The sequence below is a fragment of the Chaetodon auriga genome, chromosome 6 (assembly GCF_051107435.1).
Source record: "Chaetodon auriga isolate fChaAug3 chromosome 6, fChaAug3.hap1, whole genome shotgun sequence".
NCBI classification, from domain to species: Eukaryota; Metazoa; Chordata; class Actinopteri; order Chaetodontiformes; family Chaetodontidae; genus Chaetodon; species Chaetodon auriga.
In genome coordinates this window covers 12,818,934-12,840,925 of record NC_135079.1, presented here as the reverse complement: position 1 = coordinate 12,840,925, position 21,992 = coordinate 12,818,934, and the positions used below count along the sequence as shown (strand labels likewise).

Below are 21,992 nucleotides of genomic sequence, written 5' to 3'. Positions count from 1 at the left end.
ACACACACACACACACACACACACACACACACACACACACAGATTGGCCATTTACGTCACAACCCTCGGACAACCCAGGTCACATGCTCCCAGATGTGGCCTTCAACCTGTGATCAGCTCTTCCCCTCCTGCCCCCTTGACACCTTCACGCTGCTGAAGGACTCTCAGATGTGTGAAGGAGCAGATGTGAGATGTGGAGGACATCATCTGTCAGGAGAGGCTTTAATGGAGGAACACGCCCGCACATATGGACGGAGTGGCTGATTCACTGGGCGAGTGGTGTGGGAGTACAGTGTTGACACAGTTCTGCAGCGGTCCTATTGCCTCTCAGGTTATTTCATCACGACTCATCCAATCTAAAGATACTGATCTCTGAGTAAGACATTACAGCACTTTGTCCCAGAGCTCAGGTATCACTCAGATACGATAACGTGAAAAATCACAGTCACAGAATTTCCAAGGTAATCTCAAGTCACAATAATGATATTAGTCATAGGTGTTAAAGGTGATTCTCTGGGGGGCAGTTGCATAAGCTCTTTAAGTTGTTCAATTGTAACACAAAGGTCATTAGCATCACGAAAGTGGAAAAAAACACTAGTTCTTACCCATAAATGTTGCTGTCACTTTCAGATATGATGTACCTGTTAAACTAACAGAGCTAACGTTAGCTTGCTAATATATCTGTTCACACCAGAGAGTAAAAGACGTTATCTAAAATACTGTTGGCACATACGACCTGGTACTAATAAGATTTCAAAACACTGAATCTAAATCAGATGTATGCAGACAGAAGTAAAAAATAAGTAATGTCCAAACTCACAAAGGGCTGGCAGTTAAGTTTAATATGCATCTGTAAATCTGAGACTTTCCAAGCAACTGACTTCCACATATTTTAGTCTTTACTAGCAAAGACATTTCTCACATTTTATCAGTATAACCTGATTAAGTGAATTACTAGTTTTAAACAACTTTGGAAAGACTTTGTGCACAAACTTAGTGATGGAGTCATGAATAGCTGGTGCAACCCAATCCAGATCCCCAGAACAGAAATTCAGAAGTCTGGATTTTTGATTAGCTGACCGTGGAGGTTGAAAAAAAAGAACCTCTCTTTCCTGCTCGACCCATTTTAAGTCCAATCCCCAGACCCAACTAAGAGTAATTAATGGCTCATTCATCCCTGAGTGAACCATACAGCAGTAATTATGACCATATGCTATTCCAAAGACTTTTAATTGCCTAATTAAAATCTTATTAAACTATTGAACAGAGATAGGGGACATTTTGAACTTGCGGTTCAGGGGAGTTAAATTCATCAAGCTTGCTTCTCCTCAGGGGTTTGTGACACACGGTCAGAGGTTGTGAATTTTATCACAAGCGCTGACTTCTTAAAACATCCCAAATTTGAAGCTATCAGGCACTAAGAATGCATTGATAGATTACGGTAATATATGGCTGTGAAAGTGGATGAGCATATTTCATCACGCCCGTCTTTGAAACCTTTACAAGTGCCTAAATCAACCCGGTTTCAGAAGTTAAAATATTTGAAATGATATTCCATTTCCCCTCTGCGCAAATTTCCATAACAGATGTGGAGCCAGCAGAAGCAGCTTGCTGATGAAATGTAAAGTAGCAGAGCAGGGCCTGCTATCACTATCAAGGCCGAAGCGGGTAAAAGAAGAGCAGCAGGGGCTCCGCGACAGACAGGAAAGGGCATTAATACTCAGGGAGGGAAGGGACAAAAGACAAGCAAATGAAAGGGCACAGACACCTTTTCTCTTCTGAAGGTGACAATAAGTATTTCTAGTCACCTCATTAAACTCAAATATAGCTATCGACACTTGCGTGAAGATGGAAATCACCTGAGAGTAACTAATCTCAGCAGACAAATACTACACTCAATGAGATCTTTACTACTGTGTGAGAGTCATTTGTCTCTGTTGGCTAGATGCCCTCTTATTCCTGGCACTCCCGCCAAGTCTCCCTGTCAAAACACATCAGACAGGGCATAAACCTGGATTAAAGCTATTCATGTGTTGTCATTAAAAAACCCTCACATATGGTAAATACTGGGGGGCTGAGGAGAAATCGGCAAAGAATTGGACTTTCTCTCTCTCTCTCTCTCTCTCTCTCTCTCTCTCTCCTCTCTTTTCAGTTTTCAACAATTCACTGTAAGCTGATCCACTTTCAGGAAGTAGCCCGCCCCGCTGATCTTGCTGAAATGGCCCAATTCTTTTCTACAGTGTGTTTTAATATTGCCACACCCATTGCTGAGCTACAACATTGGGAGTTTTATCTCTTGATAAACCTTTCAGACGCTATTATGGAGTGGGCCACACATTTTATCAGCCATTAATAAATGACTATAATTAGCAAAAATCCGTCTGCACCTTCTATTGACCCATTACACGATTCCTGAGTGAATGAAGTGTATGATAAGATGTCAAGATATTCTACAAATTCAGTGGTCGAAAGCTGAAATGATTTTGATGTTGACATTCAACAATTGCATCTGAAACTGATCTGCATTCCACACACAAAGACTTTCTTCTTTACTGAGTTACTTAATACATCCTGACATTTGCTGCAGCTGCAAAGCAAGAGCAACACTAAAGGACACTGCTGCTGCTTACGCCACATTTGTTTATACTATTGTTATGCTATAGAAGACACTTGTACTCTATATATATTGTAAATTGCTTGCCCTCAGTAAAAAGTGTCAGTGCTTGAATCTTGAAATACTTTTAGATTTGTATTTAAAGTGAAATAAAACAATATTTCACTAATAACTAAATAGAAGTTCAACAGTTGTGGCTTCATCTCCACATTGCAGTTGTTCCCAGCATAGTTTGGCCATTGGTATATGTACATATTTTGATAATCCCCTTCCAAATACAATAAAAGTAATTTTGAGTGTTGATAAATCTGACATTACCTGCAATTTGATGTGGGTTAAATTTCTCACTCTCTCAGCTTTTGCTTGAAAATTAAAATCACTGCCATCCGCTGAGCAGAGTGTCTGCTCTCAACACAGCAATGCTCATGAGCAAACTTAACAAATACCATATCACATGTGTTAATGCTGAAGCATTAGGATCAGGGCGACATTTTTGTGGGCTTTCCTGTGTCAAAGTCCTCTGCAGAAAGCGACAGTGCAGCGTTTGAAATGGGCAGTGATGAGATATACATATGAATCTCTTGCAATGAAATCACAGTATGCAACTGTTTTTCCAGTTCTCTTTTCCATGACTCAAATGGAGCAAATGCTTTCAGAATGGGTGATATGTTGCAGACTTCACACTGTCTTTTATAGAGAAATAACATTTAAAATATACACAAGGTAACGTTTTGCTTGGATAGTCTAAAGTTACTGAATTATTAAGTGTCAGAAACTTGTTATACAAGCCCTGGAAACCAATACTGAACTTAGCCTAACTCCAGACTCTAACCACTCTACAACTACCTTATACACATATATCTACATTCTGTATAATGTATAGACCAGTGGACTGCTACTGTGAGCACTATGTGAAACGAAGTATCACATACAGTTGTCACTTGATCGTAGGTTGCGTAACAGTTTCGAGCAGCCAAAGAAAGTGTGACCATGCTCTGTTCAGTCCAGTAAAAGCAACAAATTCACCAGGTACTATTTTATGAGAGAAATAAAAACACAGATTAATATCAGTGCACTGTTTAAGATATCTATGGCCTGTGGTTTTATGAGGGGTCCTGGTGTCTGCCAGACACAGGTGAGGAGCTGTTTGAGCCCTGGCTGCTGTAAGTAGGTCAAGCCTGTTGAAACACTCACTCCCATTTTAAATGTCTGCACTTGTTTGCCATATAATTCTGCCTGCATGCACCGGAGTGAATTATTGACCCTGATAGAGCGAGTGCTGATAACATGACATCGACCTGTGCTGCTTTATCTCACTTGTTCTTGTTTACCTTCACTAACTTGATTTGTTATAATAGATAAGCTTTCAAAACACAGCTACAGCGTGCTGAGGTGGTTCTTCAAATACAAATATGTTAAGGTGTAATTAAATATCAAACACTAAAATTATGATGGAATTAGAATGTGCTTAAATGAATATTAGCTTGTGTGCAAACCGCCCATCTATAGCTTTTAATTGATCACAGAACAGTTATTTAACATATGAACAGAAGTTGAAAACTAGAAATTTGTCATAAGGTAGAAACAGTTATATGTGAGGATTTTCCTCTGTCAGAAATATATCAAACATAATTAATAAAAATCAGTATTCTTTACTGAGAAAGTCTATGGGGTCTTACCAGAAACACGATGTACCTCCATCAAAAAAAGAAATAATGTGCTGCATTAATATTTGCTGCCCATGTAAATTCATGGACCATTCAATCACCAACAATGCATTGAAATATTTATCCTCCTCAAAATTGATTAGGCTGGTGTGGCATCCATGAAAGGCTGTAAACAAAGCGGCGTGGCTGTTCTCCCTTGATGTCCACAGCAAGAAACTGCACGCATTCCAGTAGCTTAGAGGCTTAGACAGAAGCTCAGGCTATAGGCCATTGGGCAAAGAGCTGCACACATCCATCACTGTGTGAGTTCGATAAAAGGCTCAGAATGTCCACTTTTCCACATGCCCATCAACGACACAAACGGCAAACTCGAGAGTTTTGAAAGCCCGCGACGCCCATCGTAACCAGTCGGTTCTCACAGCTCGAGATTTCACAAGTCTCACACAACTACTTCCATAAAACACTTGTCTTCAACGCATAAATCTTCAACGTCTGACACCTGCGTTGTTTACGGCACGTTAACAAGCAAGAAGTCCTCTTTCCTGCCTTTGCTGGTGCGCTGTTGCATATCTTACTGCCACCTGTAGATCAGTGGAATAGTGTGACACTGCAGGAATGTGTGTCGCATCATAAAAACACAACTAGCGGTCAAAAAGGCCACAGGGAAACTTTAATATACAGAGCAAGTCCACAGCTCTCAAAAAGTAAATGATGTCCTCACAAAATGCAATCAGCCAGCTTTCCATCAAATGACTAACAGATTAATATACGAGTTGATTCAGCACGAATAATGATCTTGTAATGCCTCATTAGGCTGGGAGGATGAGAGCGACAGGGAGTGGTGTGGATGATGCTGACCGGCTTTGCTGCCTCTGGAAACCAATTAAACCTTGTTATCAGCTATATAAACAAGGAGTTACATAAACAAATGAAAGACAATAAATGAACAATATTCTTAAAATATATCGAAAAACAGATTTTGGCAGAAGAAATTTGACTTGGTTTGTTTGATTTTTTTTTTTAGACATATTGCTCTTTGAACTCATTGAGGGAAACAGAAAGTCTGATAACAATGTAAAGACTGTCTTACCCTCTCTACATCTAGCTCATGAGATAGAGTATGCAAACGATGAATAACTGATCCCCAGGCAACAAATACAGTACAGACAGTTGGGTTTCTTATGCCTCTGTTGTACTTGTTCATCTGCTTCTCATCTCTGGCTACAATCCTCAACATGTCTTAAAAGTTTATATCAAGCACAAGTCAAATCTTCCTAACTTGACCTCTTTATTTAGCAGATAGACCACATTAAAATATCTTTGTGGTGGGTAGTCCGTCCCCTTTATGTGGGGTCTGGGAGTGGGCCAGTTGCCCCCCACATGCAGTGACCTCACTTAGTAAAGATCAATAGCAAGCTGCACATTCCTCACTGCAAGTCCTCAGGAGTCACTTAGACCCTGGTATCCCAGTCATCCAAGCCATCTTGTGAATCCTTTAACACATTGATATTTGGGGTGAATTCCAATCATTGACACCCAACATCCTAGACGACCAGATCTGACCTACGAGGGCAGCGTATGGTAAACTCTGCCAGGGAGATGAACTCTTGTCACTCAAAAATATCACCCTAGAGACCGCACTAATGCAGTCACTCAAGGGCAAATTTGTCAAGCTGTATTGCTCAGCTTAGATCTAATTTAACATGTTTATACTTCACATCCTTGCATGCGCCCTCTTCCATTTTCCCCTTTCAATCACACCATACATGGCCTAGCACACAGCAAAATTATGGGCCCACATTGATCCCTAGGCTAGATGATTTAATGGCTGACTGACTGCTCTATTTAACCAGACAAGCATAATAAGAGGATTAGCAACCTATCAGATGACAGAGTTCAGTGTGCTTGGCTGCAGGTATACAGGCAGATATCCTATATCACATGATTTGTTAATCACTGTGCAGATGGTATAAATTAGTTCAGTGTAAGGAAGCAAAAAAAAGACACATAATCAAGAGAAATCCCATGTTCGTGACATTTTTAATGCCAAATTGCTCTCGCAGAGTTAGTTGAGCAAGAACGGTGTTTAGCACTTCAAAAGAACCCTCAAAGTTCACGGACCTCTTTGTTTGCAGTGAAAAGCTCATATTAGCGCGTGTTTGAGATGCAATCAGAGTCCTGACAGGTCCGTACAGCACCCGGGCCCCCACAGCTGGATGCGTGTAGGTGGGAGCTGATGTCACGGAGAGATGGAGGTGAAATGACCTGTTACTAGAAAGCTGAGCCTCTCCACTGCGATATCACAGCATGAGCATGTCACATCTTCACCTACTTTCACAACTCAGAGGTACGGCCTGCTCCGTCATGTTGCAACCATACAGACAAGAAGTACAAGAGTATTACATTAATTGATCAAATTTTACAGTCAGAAGTCTTTTTTAGTTTCAGATGTAGCAGTAAATTCAATTATCCAGAAGGATGAGACATATTCCTTGTAAACCAGAACAGGTCAAAGTGTTATTTAGGTTTACTGACATTAGTCTAAAAATTGAATAAGTGGTTAAAGCAAACATTCAAGTCATGCTGGGAAACATCTACGTTCTTAAGAATCCCAAAGCAACTCAATTCCAGCAAAGCCAAAAGGCTGCTCTGTAGCTCACGCTCTGATGTTACCATAGGGGAGGTGATTCATCACATTATTTATAAACTATAAGAAGTTCAGTGACTTGACATACAAGTGGGGGCAGCATAAAAAGGCCTGTTTGTATCACAAACTAAACATAAGGAGAAGCTGACAAATGCAGAGGGCAGAACTGAGACTGTCAGCACACACGCTCTGTCAGACAAGATAACCTACAGTCCGTGTTGTTGGAAAGCATGTATCCCCTCTCTGTCACCTAAACCAGTGAGACCCACTGACCACTGCAAGAAGTCATATTGGGAGAGGGGAAGCATCAACAGTCTTAGTTCCTGTGAGATTAAACTGCACCTGCATTCTGAACAGCTTCATCCCCTCCAGATGTCTGGAGGCCTCGCTAGACCCAGAGCCAGCACATCTATAACTGTCTCCTCCACTGCCCAGACTCTGGTGGATAACTGCCAGAAAGAAAGCAGAGATGCAGGGGGATCTGAGCCCGGCAGCCACTCATGCCGCACAAAAAGTGCTGAAAGAGGCCATAAGATGGCTTGTGTGCTGTGTCTTAATATATCACATCTTCAATCCAATCTGATGAATTATTCAGACGGTGCTATCTACTGTGCCTCTCACCTAAAACATCTGCCCTGCCAGCCTGTCTGCCAGGTCTGACTTCCACTCTGTCCTGCCACAGGAAGCTTTTAGTCTGCTCCTGTCCTGTGGTCTCTGTTACATTTAACCCCCTTCCTCTATCTCTCTTTCCATCTCTTGGACTGGAGGCATAAAGCATTGAGGTAAAGAGATTATGTTACCGTGTCAAGGATCAGTCTGTACAAGATTTTTCAAAGAAAACAATATCTTTTTGCTACTACCGTGCAAATCTGTCGAGGCTGGGGTGTGTCAGAACAAAGCAGTTTGTGCGTTGTGCTGCCTGACTTTATCTGAAAGCAAAAATGTTTGTAGCTGTTGTAAATGGCCAAACGCAAAGATCATGAGAAAAGCCTGTCATCCTAAAGAGACGTGAAAATGCTGTTCTACAACCCGTCAGGTACTCCAGCCTCACATGGACGCCAAACACTTGGCTTACTAAAGCAAGATTTTGCCTGCATTACCTTAAAAAGGTCAGATCTGGAAAAGCCTTTGACTTTCTGGCAAAGAAGTGTTTCTTACTCTGGGCTACATCAACGAAGGGGGGCATCAAGCAAAAAACACAGAGCCCAGCAAGTTGCACTGCATACTTCCAGACCATTAAAGTGACCATTAGAGTGTTCTTGAGGGATAAAAGGTGCACACTCACCTCCCCTGCACTGTTTATGGATCTTAGCAGAGCATGAAATGACTAAATGCCAGCATGACTCCCTGTCATCCTCCTCTGCATATTTCTCATTCATAATTTCCAGCAAGGATACCTGTCTGAAAAACATGTGACCCACCCACAACTATTTGTGTCCAAGGTTACAGAAGAACAACTTTGTCTGTTGGCCAGTCGAGTAAAAAGTGTGTCTGAACCAGGAACGTGCATCAAATATCTTCCTGTAACCTAGTTCTTAGTAAAGAACCATATTGTACAATATATAATATTAAAAGACAGTACAGCTTGTTTACAGTGAAGTAATTAGACGCCTGTGATCAGAGACTTACAACAGGAATGTCTGAAAGGGTCAGTGGCACCATTAGCAGAGTAAAGGGCACAACCTGGAATGCTCTGAGATATCAAATCACAGCAGTGGGGGAGGGACAGGCTGCTAAACAAGGCTCGGTTGGAGGTTGATTCCATTAACCAGGTCTACTCTAGTACTCACGTCAGGAAGCACACGAACATATCCGGTCGCTAACAACGACCTGATGCATGTTTGCTGTATGCGACACCGTATAGTCGTCCCTTAGGTCCAGTGTCAGGAGCATAGATGAACACATAGCGACAAGGCCTAAAATAGAACATTATTATTAAACATGTAAGAGGAACAGGTGTAGGGGGGTGAAGATTGATGGAAACAAACCCTGAAGAGAGAATTTTGTGATTCTCACACCAGCACATAAGAAACGCTGACATAAGTGTAAACATACTCCAGATACTGTTTCACAGGCTTGTGTACAGTCAAACTAAGACACTGTGAGAACAAGGTGAGGCTTCATACGTCATGTGACGTGTTTTGGTTTCATACTGGTTAAAAGGCAGATTTGAGCATATCTGAGACAGTGGAACAAGCACAGCGATCTGGCCATGTTCCATGTCCACAGTCATTTCCCACATCGTGGCACAGTGCTAGACTGGGAATAAACAGAGGAGCCCGCTGTGCTCCCAGAATTCATGTTTGCAGAGTTCCCATCAGTGAGTACACAGTAATAGGACTCCCTGAAGGCCTGTATTTAACCTTTAGGTTCCAAGTGGTTAGCCACTCCACAGCACACCCCTCCTCTTCCTCAGCGTTTAACCCTTTTCTCACTCATTTTCAAACAGAAACAAAACCTGATTAAATGACATCTGAAGATCATGGGATATGACTGAAAGGTCCGGAAGAGGTGCTAAATGGACTTTGTGGTCAGATTATTGTCAACTGCTCTTTCCAAAGTTGAAGATGAACTTTAAATCTCAACATTTAGGACAACACATACACCCACATTTCCTGGGCAAACTGCTGATGAAGATCGTGTGATATGATCAAAAGCTCCAGTACAAGCCCTTGAGGTCAGTGCTATTCGAACCATTCCCTAACCGACAAACAGCATATGAAACATTATCCATGGAGCTTCGTAAATATAGCAGAAATGGCTTTAAGTTATCAGAATGCAGCAGAGTTCTTGTCTGCATTCTCCAGATGAACTAATTTGATGGCTACATCTGTGTCATCTTTCCATTCTGCACTTAGGGGAGACAACACCACGCTACCTTTTAACACAAGAAAAGGCAGAAGTTTAAACACTACTGTAACTGCACACATGCTTTTTTAAAACTTGCGTTGTTGGCGTGAAATCTAAAATAACACTTTTGACACCAAACCACATGGATAGGAAAACAGCACATAACAGGACACAAAAGAGAATTTCTCTGTCTCACACACACACAATGACAGGGAGAGAGTCAACCTGACTATATAAACAGATGAAGGCGATGGATCAGAGTAGCCTAATGCTGAGAAAATGCCCTTGGGATATGCTGACAAAACGGAAACATGTGCATATGGGGCCAGCATGGGGGATTAAGCTGTGATAAAAAGTGCGATGCAGAAAGATTTATTTCTGCTTTGTCTTTTCTCCTCTGAACAGATTTAGTAATCTGCAACAGGTTGCTCACTGCTTTGAGCAGCTTCACAACACAGAAGCCATAATTTCTGCTTCTTTTCCTTTCTGCAGACCTGATGTGGAACAGCACTGCATCAAATACGTTTTCACTATGCAAAGGAATGTTTCAGTGTTCCAGTTTAACTCCGCAGCACTGACATTCAGGCTTTCTCTGCAACTAACTATCACCATGACATGAACCGTATTTTTGTGAAGAAACCTGGATTTGAGGTATTGGTATTACAGGCACCGTGCTTTACCAACGAGCCAAAGCTTTTCTGACAGCATCATACAGGCAGTTCATTGTCGAGGCCGCCGGTATCCAGAATGCAACTGCCAGCTGTTTTCTTTGTGGATAAACCCAAAAGAAAACAGCAGGCCAAGGTCAGCACAGACAGGCTATTCTCCTACAGCAGACAGATGAATCTCTCTAAACGAGGCCATAAAACAAAAACTCTCTCTGTCACAAATGAGATAGCACCAGTGATTATATTCCACCCTCTTGTGGAATAATTAACCATTCTCATAAAATCATGAAAGCTCCTATTTATTCCAGCTCTGTTGGCTGTCTGGTCATCATTTTAGGATCTCTGTCTGTAGTTTGGGTTTCCATTCATCTGCTTTTGTGCACATTTTCAATTTGCACATTAAAAAAAACTGAGAAGTGCCAAAAATGGAGGTGGAAAAGTTGGTTTACGGATCAAAGCAAAATGCAACAAAGTGAAATGGAAACAGATTGAGTTCATAAATCACAATGTACAGGAAGCATGTGGCTTAAACAGCTATCTTCTGTACCACTAAAGAGACTTAAAATAGCAGCAGATGAAAACATCAGATGTGGAGAAAAGGAGGCTGTAATGTCCTCAAATTAATACATGTAACAAATGCAAAACCATGTGGCTGTTGTGGTTTATCACCACTTGAGGTTTGACAAGTGCTCATTTAATTACATCATCCTGTTGCGCCCTCTTCTTCCCACTAGAAAGTTAGCACAATCAGTTGTTATATATAATATCATGTAATATATGCATACCAGCAGCGAATGGAAACGCATCAACTCACCTTTTCTCTTGCAGACTTCCTCGAAATTCGATTAAAATTCGATTTGAATGAAAACCAAGTTCATGCAAAAGCTTGGTTGAGATTGTTCTCTCTCATGTCCAGCTGCCCTGTTAGTACAGACTCAGATAGACTGGCGTCTGAGAGGAATATCAAGCCCTCCTAAGCACATTTGGAGAGGAACCCTCTCCACCCCAGAAAGTGCTTCCCATGAGCAGAATGATGCATGTGCAAAGTTTAACAGTAAAAGGCTGTTTTCACATTCATCTGATGAAGGAGGAAAGCATCTCTGTGCTAACTTCAAATCTGAGTTAAAGGTGTGTTCATATGAGCATTGCTCCCTGCCACCACCAGTCATGGTGCGGTACTCAACTTGAACAAGTGTGATGTGGAAACGTGAAAACTCCAGCACACATGCACTGATAATGACTGATCAGAGACACCTTGAGTCTAGTAGATGATGGTTTGAAAATTCTATTCTCATAATCATAGATTCTTGTAGAAGATGAAAGAATTTTTCAAAACCATATCGGACACAAATTATTACTCCAGGAAAAGTACGATACACACAAATAATTGAGCTGGAGCTCAATCTAATGGTGGAAAATAACCATATTTTCTTCTTGTTTCACAAAACAGCATGCTTTGTCAAACACAGGAGAAGGAGCTTGAGAGTTTTCAAGTAAAAGGCACTTGGCAGCGCAAAAGCACGCAAGAAGAGTAAATAAATATCTTAGGCTGCCTGCCTCATTGACTTTTGACAAACTTTTCCATTTACGGTTTCTATCCATTAACTACCACCCACACAGCTAACAATTTGGCATTAGTCTTGATTGTGCTGCCTGCAGCGTGTGGGTGAGAGATGTGAATTTCACACAATAACACCTGATGCTTCTGTCCCGTAGCCACCAGCGTCGCACCGTGAACCCCCAACACAAAACTCCTCAACAGTTTGACTGCGATGGCTCTCAACTATCACAACCACACACACAAGACAATTAAGACTTTGTGTTGATATTTATGCGCTTGTTCTCGCCCATCAGCTTTTCCATACTCCTCTGGGTTCACACAAAGTTTCCAGGCTGGGAGAGGATGTGTGTACACTGGCTGCCACATTCACTAAGCCCTATCTGTGGAAAGAGGCCCCGCTCCCAGTCACAGGCTCCCTCCCGAGGAGCTGTGCCTCAGCTTAAGGAGTCAGAGACATCTACTCTTTTTTCTGCATTACTAGAGACACTCACACACAAGCCAGCCAGCCTTAAACTGCAAACACACCCAAGTAAATAGCTGTGTTTTAAAGAAAATAAGTCCAAGACCAACATCTCTTAATGCAAGGGTAGCTCCTACACATACACAGTCACCCACAAATGCAAGCACAAGATGCACTCAGAGCGGGTCTTTAATGACCCCCTTGCCCTGGTATCACCTTGCGATAAAGACCTACTGGAGAGGGCGGAGGACTGCTGCATGTCAGCTCACACCCACTTATCCCTTTAAAGAGAGAAACTAACAACAAACCCCTGCAGACGTGGTCATAAAAAGTTTCTAATTCTCTAACAGGGACGTGACAGGTTATACTGGCATCATTTGAATAGGTAACAAGAACTGCAGTGTACTCACTCATCAATGATTCATGAAGCCACGGCGCCGCACAGTTAATGAACACAAGGGTAGTCTCTATAACAGCAGAACCCACGCTCTTGTCCAACTCAGCTGAGAGACAAAAACGTCCTTCAGATCTAAAAAAGCTTTCCTTCAGGTGACACCGACAGATTGATTCCTCCCCCAGGAGGCGTCAGAAGAAAATCCAGAGAAACAACAGAGTTTAAAGCTCTCGCAGATGACAGCTCTGAGTCCGCAGGTCCACACTCTCCCGCTCCCTGACACCGTGTCATACTACAGCCTGCCTCTAACCACTCAACACACTGGAGCTCCTCCCATCACACTGTCAGAGAGAGAGGGAGGGGGAGATGAGGGAGGGGGAGACGAGGGAGGTGCACTCCTACAGGATGAGCCTGACTCACTTTTGACTTACATCACCAATGTGCAAGTTTACATATTACTCATGTTTTTTAGAGGAAGTGCATATATAAGTGCATGGTAGAGAATATGTTACTCAGTGTAATTAGGAAACTATTGCACAGGGCTCTGGGAAATCGAGTTCAAGTGTGACGGTTATGCTTCAACAGTGAATTTGATGAATCAGGTAGAGATAACCAATGAGAGGTTTGAGGATTTATCTCACCCTTCACATGAATTTCCAGAGTTACAAAACAAAACAACAAAAAACTCATGCACCACCTCGTGCAAATACCACTTACTGAGGTTACACAAGAAAACATTTACAACATACTATGACGTGGCTGAATTTATAGTGTGAGCAGAAACTATATGAGACAAAGTCCTAATCACATTAACATAGCCTTGGAGCCTTTTTTTAAGCTCTCCTGGGAGCTGTTTCCCTTGTTATGGACTGCAGATGTTTGCCTCTCTGCCAGCTGCTTGCACACACATAAAGACTGACTAATGATTGTAATTACGAGTAACTTCAAGCTCCCGGAAAATAAACCAAATCTATCTGTCCAAAATCTGAGGCCATCCACAGATCTGTGAGCTTTAAGTCAACAGATGATTTCATTCACGTTTTTTTTTTTTTAAACATGCAAAAGTCACCAATGATCATCCCCAACAATCTCAGAAAAAAGAAGCAGGACTGCAGCTCTAATTACAGTTATGTAAGTCGATAAATTCCAGCTATACTCATATCACAATGCCTCTGAGCTGCTGAGAAACAACAAATCACAACAGTGCCAAACAGTCACTGTGAACAATAAGCCTACTACCATACCCACTGCATGCTGTAAGGTTGCTACAGCACTGTTTATTTCAGCCTTCAACCATCACTGTATTGTACTTCTATGGTGGATCTACTATGTGCACTGCCTGTGCCTGCAGTTTGTTGAGCATGACGGTTACTTGTTTACTTCTTCATAAGAAAAATTCTTTTCATTTTCCAAGTTAATCTTTATCATCATGAAAACGCCAATCTGATTAAAATGTTAAAGTGGAATTTTATCATACAGTTGCAAAACTGTTCCCCTGCTGGCATAAAATACAATGCATGTTTAAATGTTTCCTGCACATATAACACTTTAAAGTAGTTGCAAGCATTTCTCCACACAATTTCAATGTAAAACTATGTAATACTCTTTATATAGTATGGAATGTGCTATAACATACCATAAATCAATGACAGATCCCGCAGAGATTTACAGCACTACAGGCTACATGAAAGGCACATGAGCCAGTGTGTGAAGCTGAGGCACAAAGTAGTTCTAAAATAATACTCACAACACCGGCAAGGACATAGTTTTCAGGCCATGACACTGAAAGCACAACAGAAGTGATGCAAAGTCTCAGCAGGGGCCATTTCATGAATTGTAACGGGGACACTCAGCTCCAAAGAACCACATGCTGCTCTGTATGTCGTATAAACAGAGCCTGGATTTATTTGTTGTACCAGTATCTTCATATTAATGAAACTACTTGAAGTTTGTTATTAAATGTTAAACACATGTTCTAAAGGCTTCAGAGAGGAAAGGAGATGTGCATGTAGATGTCTGAACATGCCACTGAATGAACACCAAAGTGCTGAAAAAGTCCTGTTCAAGTGGAGCATTACCAAGTAACTTCACATGCCTTCTCCAAAAATATTTCCAGGGTAAATAGAGAGAAGTGTAAGATAGCGGGGTGTTGAGACGGGGACGCCTGTTTCTAAAATAGCAGATGCTAATTATACACTTTAGGCAACTGCTAAGGAGGGAGACGCAATGCCAACTTTGAGGTGCTGGGATTGTGAATGTTGGCTCAGTGCATCTGTGCACAGTCAAGATCTGTCACGATCACCTGAGATGGAGTTAGGCCACAGCCAGGACGCTCACTGGACGTCTTATTTACAGCCCGGGTCAGTCAGACACCCCCCTGCCGCTCGGACTGATGGCACACCTCTCGCTGAGTCGAACCACCTGCCACTGCCACACAGACGACCTTTTGTAAACAATCCACAGAACATAAAAGACCCCCCGGCAGACGTCTCAACACGTGGCTCAGACCAGTTCAACAGACAAAGACCGGCCTTCACTTCCTCTCACCATGTGAATGTGGCTGTTCTCAAAACGTCGCTTTTTATTTGCTCTGTTCTCCCCAACGTCTACACAAAGTGCACCCAACCATTTACATCGAGAAAACACAGAGCTGCTCATTGACTGGATATTCTTAATGACACTGAGGATGATGGGAAATTCACTAAAGGTATGGATGTCAGACGGCAGCACGAGGCCTCTGCGTGCTCAGGCCTGACAGTGACCACGTCTTCAAGATGAGTCTCGGTTTTACTGCAGTCATGTGCTTGTTAACAGCAAATGTGTTGAAACTCAGTAATTTTGTGTCTCATGCTTCAGAAAAATGTGTAAGATAAAACCACTTTGGTCACTTCCTCCTTCTTTACCTTCATCTCAGCAGCTATCCAGCATCAGAGTCACGTACACGGAGCTGCACATTTGAAGGAAACACGCTCTGTCTTTCCAGGCTACCTATAGCTTCGCAACCGCCAAGTCCTTTCCTCTGGAGTGTCAGCCTATTTTTAATTTTGTCAGTGGGAAGGAAGCACAACAACATGGAGACCTTGCATGTTCTCAGCGCTCAAATGGCTGTGAACAAGAAGTGAAATATATTTCACCTTTCAGCGAAAAACGCCGCTGTGCTCCTAACAGGTTGTCAGTAGATGTGTAGTAACAGCAGGGCCGTGGTCGACACTTCAAGCATCTGTTCTAGCAGCTACAAGGAAAATCCCAGTAAACAAAAAAACTAACTGAGCCGTAAAGCAAGCAGCAACCAAACAACTCAATTAAGGCCTCACCTCGTCCTCACACCACTTACATTTGCCCTTTCTTTAGCCTCACTCTTAATGTGAATCCACATCGCTGCAAAACACTGATGCTGCGGTTTCATTATTAGCGTGTGGGTTGAACGTTTAACCCCTTAGCAAACAGCTTCCCCTTTGAAGTTGTTGAAATCGTCTTATTTTACGCTGTGACAGTTTCCGTTTGTGCCAACTCTTCATTAAACCTAAATGATGTTTACACTGAGAGACAGACGCTTTTTATGGAGCGCCACTTTTTTCCTCCTTTGATAACTGATTTATATTTTGTACTTGAGCATCCACTGAAACACACTCACTGTCTTTTTAGGATTCAAGCCCAAGTCTCTGTTTTTTTATGCAGAATTTCCCCCCAAACTTCTTCTTATGTCTGTAAACTTCTTTAAAATAAAGTAATGAAGGGTTGAACAATGACGGCTGACCCACAAACAGGTCACTACTTGTTATTAGGCGGTTAAAAACGTCACAAATACCCAACATCAAAGGTGGATTTTACCATCAGGGTTTCACTTTTGTCAGATAGTTAAAAAAACAAATGATACATAGATCAAATTAAGGAAATAACAGGGAGATTAATGAGTAATGAAAATAATGAGGGTTGCAGTCCTACTTTATATCTTCCTTAAATCTAAGCAGGATTTAGATTTTTAATCTTTCCAATTTGCGGTAAAGGTGAATGAGTTGTCTGGAAAAGTACCAGCTGAAGTGGCACAGTGTGACCCACAGCTGAGGCCACTGACTCACTTTGGCATCGAATGCGACTCTTTCAGCACGTCGGACGCTGTGTAATACACCTAGCACATGATCAATCACGCTCTTCGCAGAAGCTCTGGCGTATGTGGGATGTTGAGGTTTCTCATCCTGCGCTTTGTCTGTTTGGGGGAAAAAAACATCTGTGAAGGCTGTGCGTAACACAAGCAAAGGCATTACTCCACCACTTCTGACACCGTAGCTCTCCAGCAAAGAGGGTTTGTGGGATGAGTGCCCTCTGGCAGGGAGGTGATGCCAATGAACCATCCCTGGGGTGGGTGCGTGTGTGAGAGAGAGCTTTTCAGCCATCTATGTGACTCAACCCTGGTCCTCTCATTAGACAGTTGCATACATGCTCATTTTCTCTATGTCACCGTCTTATGTATTAGTCACAAGTCTGAAACCAATAGAAAGTTCCCAGCATTACCAGTCACATGTCCACAGCAGCATCACACTGTATGTGACTTATCACACTGTGCTCTCTATAAGGTGACGTGCGTTGGATGTGGCCGTTTTTCTCTCAATCCTTCTCTAATCTGTGTTTATCTTTATACAGAGAAATATGTTTGTAGTAGCTTTCACTGCCAAACTATTTATTGGATTAACAATTTGTCAAACCAGAGCCAATGGCACATCTCCAAAGCAAGTCGGGCTGCTTGAAATTCAACAGAGGAAAAGCAACAGCTCGGATGCTCCTCGGGTGGCCCTCCGCGTCCGTGGCCACAGCTCAATTTTCCTCTATTCTCTACCTAAGCTACCCCTTCCCCCAACAGATACACACCCCTGCTACCACATGCAATAATAACCATGTCCTCCACTTGGCAACAAAGGGGGGGACTCAATCATTCTTTTTTTTCTCTTATTGGGGCTAATAGTTGGATTTATCAGTCCAACAATGTCCTAATGATTTCTCAAAGCTCATGTCAAAGAGTAAAGGGGGGCAATATGACCTGATAAACTGTGAGAAGATAGAAACTTGTCAACCTAAACAGGGTCTAGTGCAAGCTGATTAAAGGACTTATTTATTTTATTACACATAAATGAGCAAAAACATTTATTTATAGCCCTAGAATAGAAGCCGGTATGTAAATATTTTAGCTCCCACGGCACATTTTACATTAGTTATTACTTAAGTAGTAAGAGCTATACGCAACGGCCGTTTCAGTACATTATAACAATCCACCGGTTTGGTGACGTCACCTTGTCTTTCAGGTGATAATGATGAAGGTGAAAATGACAAAGTGGGACATTTGCTTGCAGTTTCAGGTGTCTAGTAATTACGTACATGCTGTGGCTGGATAGCCTATTTCTCAGCAAATGCAGAAGAATAATGGCCCCGAGGGTAAAATGCTGTGTGTTTGCTGTGTCTCAAAGACCAATTACGTTCAATGTAAACATGATCCCTCCCCCATGGGGACATCATAAACTGACCTTAAAACAGGAAGCCCTCTCCAGAATATATCCTGATCGCAAAGTGCTAATGAGATTGTAGTTTTGAGTTCACTGAGCTGACTACGACAAAAAAAGCAGCGTTATACTCCTGATTTACTATGTAGTGAACTGACCAAATGAGGTGAATGGACTGTATTAAAGGAAGAGGAAATGAGTGATGACTCAAACACAGGAAAAATCCTAAGGATGAATTAGTTATAAGGCCATCTACATGTGGGGCAGGCGAGACATGAAATATTAAGTTAGCATCTGATACAGTGCAAGAGATTAAGGTTAAACAACTCCTGAAAAATCACCTACTGTACATTTACAGCTGTCCCACTGTGGTCCCGGCTAGAACTGCACATCCCCTTAAAAGAGCATGGCCACGAAGGAAAGTGTCAGGCTAAGCATCCACACAACGCACCGTGAATCACTGTTAAATTTCAGAAAAATCTGCATGCACATAACGCCCACCGCATCATTCATCTTGGCTACATGACTGTCATTGTACACGCCCAGTTTTTGTAGACGAATCAAAGTGAGACATATGTTACACGGAAGTGAGATAAATAATTATTTGATGTAAATCTTTTCAAAACAAAAAGTACACCAAAGCTGTTTTTTTTTTTTTTTAAATTAAAATAAAGTGAACAAAATCTGCAACCTCCAATAAAATATGCACAGGAGAGGAGGAATCACGTCATACCAAAGGTAACTGTGGCTTTCCACAACACATGCTGAATTACCTCTGAGCCAGCATGGGGGTCTCATCTTTACCATGGAAACCAACACCATACTACAGTACATGCACACACAGTGAGGGAGCAATTGCCATGGCATTCAGCTCCGCGGCGACTAGAAGCTTTCAGCGACCAGACCAATTTACTCAGCAGCTAACTGGCCACTCAGTCAACCTTCTGTCTATCACTCCCTATTTCACTCTCGGTCCTCCTCTCTACTCCCTCTCTCTTCTCTTTTTACAAAGAATATCTTTTGTCATGAGCCAAAAGAATTACCTTTCATCAGGAGAGGACAAGGTCTTGCAGTGCTCAGTAGGAGCGGCTCTCGGTCGAGTGGTGACAGAGGAAAAAGAAGCTCTGCAGGGATCCCAAGAGATGCCCAGAGATGCAGCTGAACCGGCACCGCACGCACGCATCCACCACCACTATCACCACCAGTGAGAGCAGCAGCGGCAGCAGCGAATCGGAAGGGGAGGGGAAAAAAAATTAAAAAAAAAAAAAAAAAAAAGGCAGGAGAGGGGGTTGCTCTATCAGCAGCAGGAACATTACATCATAGGCTGCCTCTGTGGAAGGGTGGGAGAGGAGTGGACGGAGGAAGGGAGGTGCTCCTCGTAGCGGCACTCTCTCTGTCACTGCTGAGCTCTTTTTAGTGCATGCATGCGAGTCCAAATTTAATATTTATGATCTGGTAACTGTAAAAATGCCCTCAGTGGTTCGAGCCAGACCTATGAAATAATTAGATCAACTGCTCTTAATTGTGTACCATCACTGGGGTTTGTTGTCAGACTGGATATAATATGATGTACGTTATAATGTGGCTTATCCCTTTGGGGCAAAGTCTGTGTGTGCGTGTGCGTGCATGCATGCGTGCCTGGTAGCCCACACAATGTCTATTCTGTGTGGTGATTCGATTGCGTGACCAGCGCTTGCTTACCAGTGCTCAAAAAGCATGCTGATATTCAACCTCTGAAAAAGGTCATCTGAGATTCCTTGCGGCACTTGTGAGAGGATAGGTACAATTGTTAGGACTTAACATCTGCTCACAATGATTATATTTAAACTTGGCTGTCACAACACATTTGTCAAAAACTGCTGCATGAATATAAATGCTTTGAGCACATCTGGGAGGCACAGTCTGACCATAATGGGACAGATGTAACAGGCGCTTTTTTCCGATGGTCAGCTGTTAACCACCTACACGCCGCGGCACCGCAGACCACCGCCAATGCTCACAACAATGGACAGTCAGAGCCACGTGATCTCAAAGCTTCATAACAAATACAAACACACACAAGTGCAGTAGTACATGCTGTCAATAGGGCACACATTAGTGAACAAGGCTAATCAAAATAGATTTAAACAGCAGAAATTAACAACGATTTCTCTTTCAATTCCAACCACAACAAAGACCCCCCTGCACTGTTACTATATGCAGAGATTGAAGGAAATATCGACACTCTTAAATTCCTCTCATACCATTAAGATCTTCAGATTCTTCTGCGGTGTCCTTCTGTAAACAAAAACCACTTAAACCTGCATACCGTACCGTTCTGTTTAATCATTGATCATTCTGAAGATTATTAGCTCAATTACTTAATTTATGGTTTGGTTTGTAAATCTCTTAGTTTGTCCAACTAACACTTGAAAAGTCAAAGCATATTTGCTTTAAAATTAAAATTGCTTCAAAACTGAATGCACCATCAAAGTTGTTGCTGTTTGTAATTTTCTGTCCATCAGCTCATGGCTTTATCGTTTCAGCTCAAATCAGCTCTGAATCAAATGTCTGTCATTTGAAAGGGGTCACTCACACCCATCCACATCTACGACTATGAGCCAAAACAATATTTAGTTCATTGTTTTGGCTTGACATTGTGCATTAAATGTATGTCTGAATCAATCCCTGTAGGTGGCCGTTTCCAGCACAAGCTCTAATAAAGCCACTGTACACGACCTGCTGCGCACCAAACAAAAGGACGCAACGAGCCGGACTGAAAGGAGAAGAAGACTCAAATATCTGTGTAATGGATGGAGGGTTCAAACCTGTGAAAACCACTTGTAGTTGTTATTACTATTTCTGCTAATCACGATAATAATTCCCTCTGTAATGTACAGTGTATTCAGCGGCACAGCAGTCGACAGATAAAGCAAACAGACTGCACTGCACTGTGTAAACGGACTGCTGCTGTGTTACAGTGTGACATCCGTCACAACCCAAACAATTTACACGAGCTATTAGATAAACGGGTTACACACAGATGTGGAGCCGTTGTTCACGGTAAGCAAACAAGCGACACAATAAATAATGAAGAAAATCAAACTCGTCTGGAATGTGGCTCCGCCCAAGCATTAGCTGTAGGTCCAGTTTTCCTCCTAGCAGTCATTAAAAATCTGACTATGGCCAAGCAATCAGAAACAGCCTGCTTTATTGCGAATCTTTCGTGGTGAACTTCAATGCAGCTCGGCAGGATTCTGGTGACCGTCCACTCCAGACTTTAGACTAGAGGTGACAGTCACAGATCGTTTATCTGACAGTCCACAGACTGAGGAATTACTGAAAGTGTGGAAGCCAGTTAAACCAGCATCTTTAAAATCTCCTCCTTCATTTATCTATCATTGAAGTGTTCTATAAATAAAACAAGAAAACAAACTGAGGGCTTAGCGTGAGTTTGGAGGACAGTTGTCACAGCATGTTTTGGAAGTCAACCCCAAATGAGGGTTACCGGTTCACACTGCAGCGAGGATGACACAGCTTGCCCTGAATGACAGACCACAGAGACCTATAATTTAAGGCCTGATGGGCAGCTAAAGGATGAAGCCTGGCCTTTATAATGTCCATGGGCAACTCACATCCACCATCTGTACATCATGTGCA

General features: G+C 42.3%; 1 protein-coding gene across 1 annotated transcript in view; it reads right to left on the bottom strand.

Moving 5' to 3' along the window:
- The window catches only part of sema4ba (sema domain, immunoglobulin domain (Ig), transmembrane domain (TM) and short cytoplasmic domain, (semaphorin) 4Ba), a 43,206-nt gene extending 23,530 nt beyond the window's left edge, over positions 1-19,676 (bottom strand). The window contains exon 1 of the mRNA XM_076733337.1: positions 19,397-19,676. The gene's annotated coding sequence lies outside the window, so the exon portion shown is untranslated. The remainder of the gene's footprint in view (positions 1-19,396) is intronic.
- Between the last annotated feature and the right edge of the window lie 2,316 nt (positions 19,677-21,992).